Raw genomic sequence first — 13,229 nt, 5'->3', positions numbered from 1 at the left:
AGGCCCTTTTAAGGTAAAATATCTTTCAAGTGATGTGGGGAGTAGATAGTTCAAGGGGCCCCAAAAGTCAGATTAGAGGCTTCTTTGTGTAAAATTTGTCCAGTAGCCAGAGCTCTTAAGCAAGGGGCCCACCCACGGATGGAAAATAAGAAACCATGTCCTCCAGGTCACATAGATGCAGACCCAGGTTTATGGTTTCACTAGAAAGGAAGCTAAAGCACTTGACAACAACATATATTTCAAGTGCCCAACCTCACAGGCAGTATCTCAAGAAGTCTCTAGGACAACAGACATCCATGTTTTTGAAGTGTTTACCCTGTCCCTTACTTTTGGAAACTCCTCTAACACTTCCAAGGTTGTGAACTCCTGATCGCATTCCATTCCAGATATGTATTCATGGATTTTCTAACTCTTCTCCTCTAATTGTGTCTTACATGGGGTGAAGGTGTTGTCAAGGTATTGTTCTGGATGAGAGTGGGAAGATTTTTGTGTAGCACATATTTACATACACATTGGATTCATTTTCCAATTTTCCATTCGAAATACTGAATCCCTGTCAGTAACCCATACCCTAATAGACTCTGACTACTAATCCTAATATGATGGAGACAAATAACCCAAACATAATATTAATACAAGCAGTTCAGAGGAGGCATGGTGTATAGTTGGTCTTGCCTTTTGCATGATATAGTGTAGGAGTTATAAATCTTGTCAATTGTTTGTTGAAATAGTACTCCATGTGTTTTTAAAGTTAACACATATGTGAATTTCTGTCTCCTTTTTTCTGTAGACAATTCAGCACATGTATTTTTATATGCACATATAAAATCATACCTGGTATCACACGTACATTTTTGTGAGGTGGCTAACTTGGCAGAAACAAAGTATGAGAAGAGATCACCCCTCCTAAACGCTTTTGGAACTGAAAATTCAAACTATGAGTGAGATTTTTAGTTGAACAACATTATACATAAATCCATGTTCAGTAAAGTTAATATTTTTGGATCGGTGGATGATATATATTTTACGATGAATTTTGATTGGCATATATATTGCTACTTCCTAATGTTTCTCTGTGTGATATATATATATATATATATATATATATATATATATATATATATATATATATTTCCAAATATAAAATATATGTGTCTTATTATACACTCCCTTAATAATTCACTCATGCTCATTTATAATCAAATTTTCATACGATTATTTTCAGAAATATTCATCCACCTGAAATACATATTTGTTTTCTAGTACTGAAAACTCACTTCACTGAATGGTGCAAACAAATCCTTATATTTCTACAGTAACTGACCCAATTTAACATCAATGCATGTAGATTCCAATGGGGCATGATGTGTATTTTGACGTTCATTTTATTTAACACTGGTACATTACTATTTCTTCAGTTTTTGTACATCATAGTATAAACATTTCATCCATAAGTTCACAAATTTAAAGACATTTGAAACACATTCAATCACTTCCTGCTTCAGTACACATGTATTCCTCCTTGCTTTTGACTGGTCATTTCATGAGACTTCTTTCCAAACACATTATTTTCGATTTCCATAATCAATTTTGAAGCAAAACTCACACACTTTATGATAAACCACAACCCTAATATTACCATTAGATGTATAACTTGTTGGAATGAATGTATGTATATCAATATAACATTTACTGTGTATTTTCAGATATCAATTTATTCCAATTTCTAAAGTTGGAATCAGTTATATTATATATTCACACATGGTACACCTATTTGTGCCCCCAATACTAATTTATATCTCTTCTAAATATTGCTCCCAGAAATGGTGCAAGAAATACTCATGTCACCTGATCTACATATACATTTTATCACAGTAATATTCTGGCCACAAAATGCAAAGTCACACTTACAATTGTACCAAAGCCTAAATGGAATGTGAGTATGGATTATGAAAATCACCCATGTCCATGTTGCCTAATGCTCTCAAATGTCAATCCTATTGGTGACTACATATTTGTTTCTTCCTAAGATTATGTATTCAACCTCAAGCCTGTTGAAAATGTCTAATCCTATCAATCACTTCATCATTTGCCTGATTTCCTAATGTCTCTAATGATATCTGCTTTCCTACATATTTTCCCCAGTTCATCATTGTGACTGACTCTTCAAATGTGCTGACATTTACATTTTCTTTCTACCTGAAACCCTATTGCTAAAGAACTTTTTGTCCAAATCCTATACTGACTCTTTTTTCTAATCCTATCAAGTATCTTCCTAATCCTACCAACTATCCTTTTTTGACTGGATGTTCTCTTCGACATTCAATTATCCAAGGTACAAGGTCCTATGCCATTATGTATAGATTTATCTGAGACACATGTGCACAACATAATTCAGAGTAAAGTATCCCAATCAAGGATCCAATGCCCTTTTGGGCTTCAAATCTTACCTAGATTTGTGTTTTCATACATATATTTCACCTCTATATATCCTTATAAATATTGCAGGTTCCCAATACCATTATTCATGCAGCAGAATGATTCCTAACCCAAATCAATCATGTTATTAACCCTAACCATACTTTGTTTCCTCAACCTAACTTTACAGAAAAGCAAGGACAAAGTTGGTCTTATATAGAAATGTAAGAGATCTTCCACCTGCTGAGAACCTCAAAGGTCCATGCAGAAGTGAACCCTGGGGAAGATATAGAAAGCTATGAAGGACCTGAGAGAGCTAAAGTCATCTTTCATGACAAAAAAAAAAAAAAACAGGTCAGGATGAAGGGGTGTGTCTGAAGCAGTCTATCTCTTCTTAATGTAGAGAAGATGGACCAAACCAGGCCTGTGTGGAGAGCTGTTTACGGGTGCCTATGTTTGATATACCATTCTTACTTGTGAAAGTGTCACAGGAAGTAGGGGCAGCCTCCATCTATTGGGACACTTGGAAGCAACTGTTAGGACAAAGATGTTGCCAAGGCAGTGACCTCATTCAGTTCTTGAAGGAAGTGACCTATATAACTTTCTTGGTGATGGAACTCTCTGAACTTGGGATCCAGGAAGCCAGGAACCCAGAGTCATTCCCAGTCCCAGTCCCAGTGGCCACACATGTTTGGATTTACCAAGGACAGAATCGGTCTTTCTGTGTAACTACTGACGTGAGGATGGCCAAATTCCAGGAGAGCTCTGAAGAGGGGCCTTTCCTGAGAAAGCAGGTAGTGTCTCACTACTGGCACCTGACAACTTCACAGTGTTGGCCAAGGAGACCAGATATGACATAGGACAGCCCATTTCGGGGAAACGTAGTATGTCCCATCAGTCAGAGGACACTCCGGATAGTCACAGACCTAATTGGGGGTAGGAGTTGACTTGTGGGTGTGCGTGTGAGTTTGTGGTTATGTCTCATGATCTGAGAATATATAGGAAAGTCGGTTTGTTTTATTTGGAGTGGACTGTTTCTAGTAAGTCTTTTGACAATGCGAGTGTTTCTATGTCTGTTTATCCCACTGTGTCCGTGGTTGTAGACATTAGAAAAGAGAATGCATCAATGGATGTGTCCTGTCTAGTAGAAAACTTCACAGCATTCATCCTGCCCAATTTATGAATGGACTGTGGCTTGCCTAATGGATGGGCAACAACTACTATCTTCCTAAGTTCCTGTATGTCTTCTTGAATTCTGGCCACTCTCCAGAATAGGTTCAGGGTTTTGTGTCCACGATATGTACCACCTCCAAGCTCTGTGACATGCCCATGTACTGGATAGCTGAAGGGAATGGGATCATCTCAGAAAACTCAGATATCATTCCAGAAACCCTGCAATGGGCCATTTGCTTACCTATTGTTCTGTTGCCCTGAATGTCAGAAAGGTCTTTGCCTCAGGCCACTCCTTTGTGAAGCCTGAAGGAAACGGTTTTCAAGGGGAATTAATGGGCATCACCTGTTGCTCTTTGCTTAATTGCTTTGGAAAGGAATGTGTCTGCATCAGACTCTTGGCCATGTGTGAGGCTGTTGCATAGATTCTCAGCACCTGATGGATCTAAAGAAAGTTCCCACGTGTGCTTCCAAAACCAAAATGGCCAAAAAAGCAGTCATTGTGGACGAAGTCTCTCGCCTTCCTCTGTAACGTTCCTAACGTCCATCAAGTGAAAATAGGGATCCTTTGTGTCAAATGAGTTCTCAAAACCCTGCAGATGATAGCCCATATGTGCTTGGGTTTTCTCATGATTCCAATTCACATAAAGAGTCTATACCCAAGAGTCAGTAGGCCTCAAATTGGAGAAGCAGAGCAGTATTTATGGCAGGCTTATTTGATCACTCCTGGTTCTCAGGAAGGGTGTCCAGGCAACCCTGACTTTAGGCAAATTAGGGGCAAGGGAGTTTATTTTGTACACTGTCTTGGGCTGAGCCCCTCATGGAAACCTCCAGCCACAGGTTATGATGAGTGTCTATATGGAAGAAGATGAGGGCCTTGTGGGAGTGTTTTGGTTTTAATTGTGGTCATTTGTGTAGTGCTTGGAAGTGATGACAGGGTCTACCTGGGCTTGAACGCTGGTGTGATTCCCCTTAGAGTCTGAGTTCTGGAACTGATCTCAGAGAAATATTGCCATGAACTGTGTTCAGATTTTAGGAGGCCACGCATTGGATTTCCCCTTGGAAACTGAGATCAAAAAAGAAGGGTGACTTTCCAAAGAGCCTTGGAATCTCAGCTAAGATATCACATGATTTTATTCTGAAAGATGTGGCAGCCATAGTTGACAGTCAGAACACCCATGGACGTCACATTGAAGACCTCAATGGGCCTGGCTTCATGTGACCTTTTGACCACTCTATGGGATGACTTGCCTGTGAGATTTCTCCAGAGATTTCATTGAAATGAGTTTCCTCACCATTTAATAGTTCCTGAATGAACTGAAACCCACAATGCCTCCAACTTCATCCATGAAAAATGGCTAAATAAATACAATAAAATTTTTGAAATTCCCTTAACCAGGTGGCACTGGAGAACCTTTGGATGTCTTTTTCCTGATCATGAGTGTACAAGAGAATGCCATGATTGACGGGGTTTCATGAAAATGGTGTAGAACAAAGATGCCAGTAAGTTGGACCCTGCTGAGTAGTGGGCCTATTGCAGTGGTGGGCAGGTGTGTGATAATACATCTGTGGTGTGGCCAGGAGTATTTTCCATTGCCTTCAAAATGGCTTGTGACTGATATGGTGCAGCCAGCAGACCCTTCTTGTTACATGGAGAGGTTTCTGGGCAAAGTTCAGAGTCAGATTTCTATGGACAAATGGGCAAGCTTTGTGAGATAGAAGCCTGGTTGGTGCATTCTCTGTCACCACAAGTGACAGAACTCCCTCCAATACTGGGTCCCAGTTGAACTCGTTGTATTTCATGAAGCAAATACCAAACTCCCAGTGCAGCAGCAAGAAACACCACGAAAAGTGGAGGATGACCAAATGGCTTCACAGTTCACACGGGGAGACACTTAGCACCAAGTGGCCACAGTTTACCTACAAATACAAAATTCAGCACTGCTGCCTCATGTTCATTAGAATACAAGAAACCATGTCCTCCAGGTCACGTAGATGCAGACCCAGCTTTTATGGTGTCACTAGAAAGGAAGCTAAATCTCCTTACAACAACATATATTTCAAGTGCCCAACCTCAGAGGAAGTTTCTCAAGAAGTCTTTAGGCCGGCAGAGCTGCACGTCTTTGGAGTGTTTACCTGTTAGACCAGGATGCTAGAAAAGACCACTGACTCAAATTAAAATCAAATAAAATTAAGCTTATTATTTCCACCGGCCGTGCTGCCTCTCCCTCCCAAAATGGTGGGAACAAGACAGCATCCCCAGCTTTCCTACAGCCCTGTTTTATAGCCCAGAAAGTTACACAAAAGGGGGGTTACAGATAACAGAACTCTGATAAACATCACATTAAAGGTAGTTTACAATTTTTTTGCTGTCCCTACATCAGAATTCATGAGGACCATTAGAGCCTCAGAGAGGGTTGTTGTCTGGCCAGAGAAGGCAAATATTTATGATGTGTCACTAAAGTTTCAGAGAGGGCTGCTATCTGGTCAGAGAGCTGGGCATGCGTGAGTTCAAGGCGTGGGCAGGCATTCCACGCAGGTTCAGAATTTGAAGTAATTTATGGTAAAGCCAAAATTATCTTTTCATGGCTTTGTGGCATGATGGCTCCCAATTTTAATAAAAGATCAGGTTGGGTCTACAATTTCCCCCTTTTCTCTGTGTCCCTTTCAAATCTTTGATAGATTATGGGAAGAGCACTGAGGAAATTTTAATCCCTCAGATAAGAGTCTCCAAATTTTTACAACTCACCCAAAACCGATCTCCCTGATTTTACCTGACTTAATTAATTATTTATATTGATAGTCTATTTATCTTTCTCTCCATTGTTGTAAAAAGAGTGGCATCACTAATTTTTTCTTCTTCTGTCCTGAGACAGGGTGACGTGAGTGGGCTCGTCGTGAGGGACATGAGTTGCCTATTAGAAGTCAGTTGAGAGACATGAGTTGCCCTTTAGAAGTCAGTTCGGTTTGAAGTCAGGTTGGGGAAGAACAGGTTGTAAAGTCATCTGTGAATGGATTCTTCTATGAGTGAAACAAAAACCATGAGTACTGAATAAATGTTGCAGCAGCTGGAACATGTCACTGTATAGAAATTCCCTCACCAGTCTTTAATATCCCCAATTATCAGGATTGTCAACTTAATATTTAACTTTAAGTGTTACAGTTGGCCCTCCCAATAAGACACAGTTTAATAATTTAATGTCATCTGATCTTGTAAAAATCCTTTTACTAGTATGACCTCTGCGTCTAATAGAGAAACCTTTAATTCTGTTACTCAGGGCTGGATAATCGTACTAGCAAACACCAAGCCTACCTGTGTAGGTTAGGAATATCTGTAGGTCTTAAACTGAAAACTTCTGCCTGTGGCAGCTCTTCTTGATAGTCTCTTTTTATAAGTATTAGGCATTCCTGTGTGAGAATCCTTCTTTGTAGCCTCCAGTCTTACTTATTTTGGGAGGATAAGATAAAGTGCATACCTTAAAAATTTATTATTATTATTATTATTATTTAAAATGCCCAGGAGTGGCTGTATTTTGGTCTTAACTGTCTTTGCTAAGTGTTTAAGATGAAGCAGTCAAACTGACTTTTGTTTCTATCTATTGTTAACAGTCAGCTGAGCTTTTGTGGGAATCAATTCTGGGGAAACTTGAGAAGAGATTCTCAGTTCTGCTAGTGCCATTTGCGCTAGGTGGGTCCAGGTCTTGCTTGACCATTTGGCTTCCCTCAGAAGCATCATGGATGTCTCCTTTCTATGATGACTCTCCTCTTTGTAACAAATGCACTGATTGGCTTTCTGTTCTCCAGTGGTCTCATTAATCTCCCTGATCAGGAGGTTATGTGGCTCAGAGTTGCAAAGCTCTTTAGAGAAGTCCCCTGTTCCCTGGATTCAGACTGACTCAGAGGGCAAGAGCCAAATATTGGTTTTCTTGGCCCTTTTCATTTAACATTCATTTTAAATCCTAATCTTAAAAATCCAGCAAATAAATTTTAACAGCCTTACATTAAGAGTACTGGGCTTTAATGTCTATAACTTTATAATTACCTTTTTATTAATTGGGATCTGTATTATTCTGTCTGTATTGTAGTTGATGACTTATTATCTTGAATAAACCCATGTTGTGTTCTTAAAGCAACACATTTGTAAAACACTAACAGGGAATCTTTAGATGACTTATAAGAAAATTTCAAACTAAAATTAACAAAAGTAAAAATACTTAGTTCGTGTAATATCTTCCCTGAATTTTTTGGCTGAATTATACATTATATCCCCTGTTTGAGATCCTAGGAATATTGACAAAAAAAAAACTTTTTAACATAACTTTAAAGAAATATTATCTGACCTAGATGTTTCATAGTCATTCTCACATGTAGTAAGATGGGACACACAGCCTTATCTCAGGTAAGGCAGGGCTCTTTATAAATCTTAACTATTTTAGTTCTAAAGCTGATCTTTATTTTTAAATATCATTTGACAATGTTTAAATAAATTGTTTGAGGTCACATGAACATTAGCTAACACCATATGATATCACATTTAAAACATGAATTAAAGAAAGGCTGAAAGTTTTTAACCTTTACAAAGATTAGGCTCTAATTAACTTAAAAATACATTTAAATTGTTCCCCAATGTAAAAAGTAACATAAAAATTTACATATCTTATTGATAACAGGTAAATAAATCCACAATATATTTTTTACCACACAACTTCAGAGCACCAGCTTGATATAATACTCTTTAAACGTTTCTACCTTACAGACTTGCATACCTGTAAGATATGAAAACATTAATTGCATAACAATTACATTTATGTTTCTACATTAATCAAGTTTGGCTTTTAAAGAAATGGCAGTACAGTGCTCTAAAATAACAGTTTTTATTTAATCAGTTGTTTAATTTTTATGGTTGCTTGCTCTAGAAAACATGAATCTTAATAAACTCAATGTTATGGGTAAACTTATGTTTTAAGAAATTTTTGTCTCATTAACACATGACTGATTTTTACAATCTTATACAGAGTTTACTAAAAAAATACAGATCTTAGTAAATCAATCAGATATCTAACAAAAGTACTCATGAATGAGTAATCCCATATCAAATTTACTTTACTTATTTATCAAAAAGTTAGAGAAATGTATTGAACAGTGTAAACCATTTTTATGTTGAAGGAAAGGTACTAGAGCCAAGGCATATTAGACATTTTGTAGATGTTAATATTTTGTTAGATGTTTGAACACCTAGAAAACTTTGTAAGCTTAAATTTAAAGACATTTGTTTTTATCTCTTTATCCAATTTAAATTGAAACATTTAAATCACGTGAATTAAAGATCTTTGGATCCACTTTTTTAAAATTTGTTTTTACGAGCGCTATTTTTTTATGAGCGCCCCTTATATATGTTAATTTGTGTATCATATATATGATATACGGACATATGTATATATAGACATACAACACATAACAATTTGTGCACACATAATAATAGTAAAGGCCTTGTAGCTTTTCGTAGTTGAAATCTTTATTGCAATGTTTCAAAAAGTCCACAGTTGGGCAAAGATAGAACTGATCAGAAAAACATTAACCTAGGTCTGTATGCTCAAAATCATGAGGTCAAAAAACATAAAGTATCTAAGAAAAAAAATAAGAGTCCTAGAAAAAATGACTTGCCAGTAATTAGTAAATAACATACAATTTACCTTTTTTTCCCTTAGACCTCAAATCACTCTCCTACAAAGCTTGCAGGCTTCTTTCATTTGCATTTCAACATAAGTCATGGCTGAGGTCTGGAAGGAGCAGCAAAAAAACTGCTATTCTGAACAGACATCTCAGGACTAAGGCATTTTAACCATAATTTTCAGGTTCAGATGTTGAAAATTATGATACAAGTTTAAGATACAATTCACAAAATTTTATATCTTTACATCTTGTTTTGTCAACAGACACCATACTATGATTTACTATTTATGTCCAAATTAATGCACTGGTACACACAGTGACATTTTCCCAGGCTACCCAATTCAAAATTGGTGAAAAAAAAAAAAAAGACCGTATGATTGGGAAGTTTCTTGCCAACTTGGAAGTAGAGTTCTTCAGTTATCCATCCTAAGTATTTAAGTTCTCTGGCATGAATTATCTGAAATCATAAACTAAACAATTACCTAAACCCGACTTTTTACTGCAAGATTGTGCAAAGCTTCAAAAACCCATTCAGTTACCAGATTGTTAAAATAAAACATCATCATTTAGACACACATTCAGCTAAGATCATTCCCCAAAAACAATTTATAATATCAACACATTATTGCAGATGCCTTAAAGGGCCAGAAACAAAGACACAATACAGACAGAAAGGAGGTCCAGACTATGGCTGTCAGACAGAACCCTTTAAACCAGAGCAGATAAGAGAAAAATCTCCTACAGCAGTGGCACCATAGATGTCCCCACAAGGGGACCAGATGTTTTCACAGAAGGGCAACCTGAAATGTAAAATAAAGTGTCTCCATGGTGACTTTACTGCATTTAGTGTCACCTTTTTCTTTTTCTCTTTTTTAACAAGACAGAGGTGGCATAATCCTTACAGTGCACGGAAGGAAGGAGGTAATTCCCTGAATCAACAGGGCTTTGGCAGCTGCTGGGAGTCCCTCAGTTTCCCCTTTTACATACAGGATTAGCTCCTCTGATTCAGTTCCACATCAAGCATGCTCTATCTCCTAACATTTCAGTAGATAGCTCTCACAAAGTTCAGGGGCGGAGGGTGGGTACAAGATTTGTAACTTAAAGTTTGGTTCCTGACCTTGAAGCCAATTAATACAAATATAATAATGAGGACTGGGTTTTGAGAAAAAGAAAAAAAGGAGTTTTATTGCTTGGCTAACAAAGGAGAAACACAGGGGACTCTGCCAAAGTTGTGACTCTCTTTATCTGGAGGGACAAGGGGTTTTAAAGGAGTTTCACTTGTTAACCTGGGAGATACTCAGTTCTTAGGTCCCCAGCAGGCATAGCCCTCTGCAATGGGTGTGCTCCAGGCAGCCAGCTAGGGGCTTCTATCATCCTGCTTTACAATGGGGGATAAAGTTCATTGCAGTTCCTTAAAACACAGTCCAAAGGGGTGTCAGGCTTAATCTCTTTATTTCTGATTTTCATGTCCAATATACTTAAGTTTTTACCACCAAAATCACACAACAAAACGAACAAAAACAAACAAACAAAAAACCAAAAAATAGAACACAGAACACAAAAAAACAGAAACCCAGCGCCTAAACACAGAAACAGGGGAAGAGTGCAACATCTTGCTAAAGCTCCAGGGTAGGAGCGCGTGCGTGCCCGTCGGCACCTCTCTACAGTTCCAGAGGAATTCCCTATAGAACAGAACAGAGGACAGAAAGATTCTCGTTACTGTCCTGGACAGAATTATATGTGAGCCTCCCCGTGCCACATCTCTGTCATCAGAAGAGATCTCCCTTAACCAGATATAAGATGTTATAAAGGAGCCACTTACCTATGGAGGCGTCCTCCATCAGGTGCTTGCTAATAGTTTTAGTGCAGAGGTTCACTGCAGTGCTCCCTGGACTAAAGGCTCTCTTCCAAATATAAAGAAGATGGACCAAATCAGGCCTGAGTGGAGAGCGGTTCCTTGGTGCCTATGGTTGATATACCATTCTAATTTGTGAAAGTGCCACAGAAAATAGGGTAAGCCTCCTTCTCATGGTACGCTTGAAAGCAACTGTTTGGACAAAGTGGTTGCCAAGGCAGTGACCTCATTCAGTTCCTGAAGGATGTGACCTCACTTCAATCCCTTGGTAATGGAACTCTCTGAACTTGGGATCCAGGAAGCCAGGCACACAGAGTCAGTCTCAGTCCCAGTCCCAGTGTCTCACTTGCTTCGATTTAGCAAGGACAGAGTCAGTCTTTCTTGGTACCTACTGATGTGAGGATGGCCAAATGCCAGGAGTTCTCTGAAGATGGGCCTTTCCTGAAAAAGTAGGTAGTGGCTCACAGCTGGCTCCTGACCACTTCACAGAGTTGGACAAGGAGACCAGATCTGAGACAGGAAACGCCATATCGGGGGAACATAGTATGGCCCAGCAGTAAGAGGATACTCTGGAGAGTGAGAGACCTACTTGGGGAAGGAGGTGCCTTTGTGGGTGTGGATGTGTGTTTGTGGTTTTGTCTCATGTTCTGAGAATAGGCAGGAAAGTCGGTTTGTTTGGTTTGGAGTGAACTGTTTCTAGTAAGTTGTTTCACAAGGCGAGTGTTTCTATGTCTGTGTATCCCACTGTGTCCGTGCTTGTAGACATTAGAAAAGAGAATGCATCAATGGATGTTTCCTGTCAAGTAGAAAGCTTCCCAGCATTCATCCTGCCCAATTTATGAATGCACTAGGGCTTGCCTTATCGATGGGCAACACCTGCTATTTTCCTAAGTTCCTGTTTTCTTCCTGAAATCTAGCCACTCTCCAGAATAGGTTCATGCATTTGCATCCACGATATGTACCACCTCCAAGCACTGTGACATGGACATGTACTGGATAGCTGAAGAGAATGGCAAGCATCTCTGAAAAGTCAGATATCACTGTGACCCCGAAAGTCTCAGTAGAGAAACCCTGCGAAGGGCCTTTTGATTACCTATTGTTCTGTTGCCCTGAATGTCAGGAAGGTCTTTGCCTCAGGCCACGCTTTTGTGAAACCTGAAGAAAACAGTTTTCAAATGGAAATGAATGGGCATCACCTGTGGTTCTTTGCTTAAATGCATTGTAAAGGGATGTGTCTGAATCAGCCTCTTGGCTCTGTGTGAGCCTGTGGCTTAGATTATCAGCACCTGATGGATCTAAAGAAAGATCCCATGTGTGGATCCAAAAACAAAATGGCCAAATAATCAGTCATTGTTGATGAAGTCTCTCCCATTCCTCTGTAAGGTTCCTGACCTCAATCAAGTGAGAAAAGGGATCCATTGGGTCAATTGAGTTCTTCAAAGCCCTGCAGATGCTAGCCCATAGGTTCTTGGGTTTTCTTATGAATCCAATTCAAATAAAGAATCTAAACCCCACCGTCAGTAGGCCTCAAATTGAAGAACAGAGCTGTATTAATGGCAGGCATATTTGATCACTCCTGGTTCACAGGAAGGGTGTCCAGGCCACTCTGACTTTTGGCAAATGAGGGGAAAGGGAGATTATTTGGGACACTGTCTTGTGCTGCGCCTCTCATGGAATCCTCCTGCCAGAAGTTATGATGAGTGTCTATTTGGAAGAAGATGAGTGCCATTTGGGAGTGTTTTGGTTTTAATTGTGGGCATTTGTGTGGCGGTTGGTAGAGATAATTGAGTCCATCTTGTCTTGAACTTTGGTGTGATTCCCCTTAGAGACTGTGTTTTGGAACTGACCTCTGAGAAGGTACAAGGTCCTGTGTCATTGTATATCCATATTTCTGGGACATCTCTACGGAACGTAATTCAAAGCTAAGTATACCAATCAAGGGCCAAATGAACTTCTTGGCTTCAAATCTAACCTAGATTTCTGTTTTCATACTTATATTGAAAGGTTAATAAAATAGGTACTTGTCACTTCCTGTTTTTCTGTATGCTTAATAAAACACTGTTGAAATCTTGAGAACTGTTTGCTCTTCTTGTTCCCAGAATGTGCTGCCCCC

Source organism: Callospermophilus lateralis, unplaced genomic scaffold, assembly GCF_048772815.1.
Source record: "Callospermophilus lateralis isolate mCalLat2 unplaced genomic scaffold, mCalLat2.hap1 Scaffold_189, whole genome shotgun sequence".
Classification (NCBI taxonomy): Eukaryota; Metazoa; Chordata; class Mammalia; order Rodentia; family Sciuridae; genus Callospermophilus; species Callospermophilus lateralis.
The sequence above is the reverse complement of the archived record's forward strand: the minus strand, read 5'-3'. Positions refer to the sequence as shown.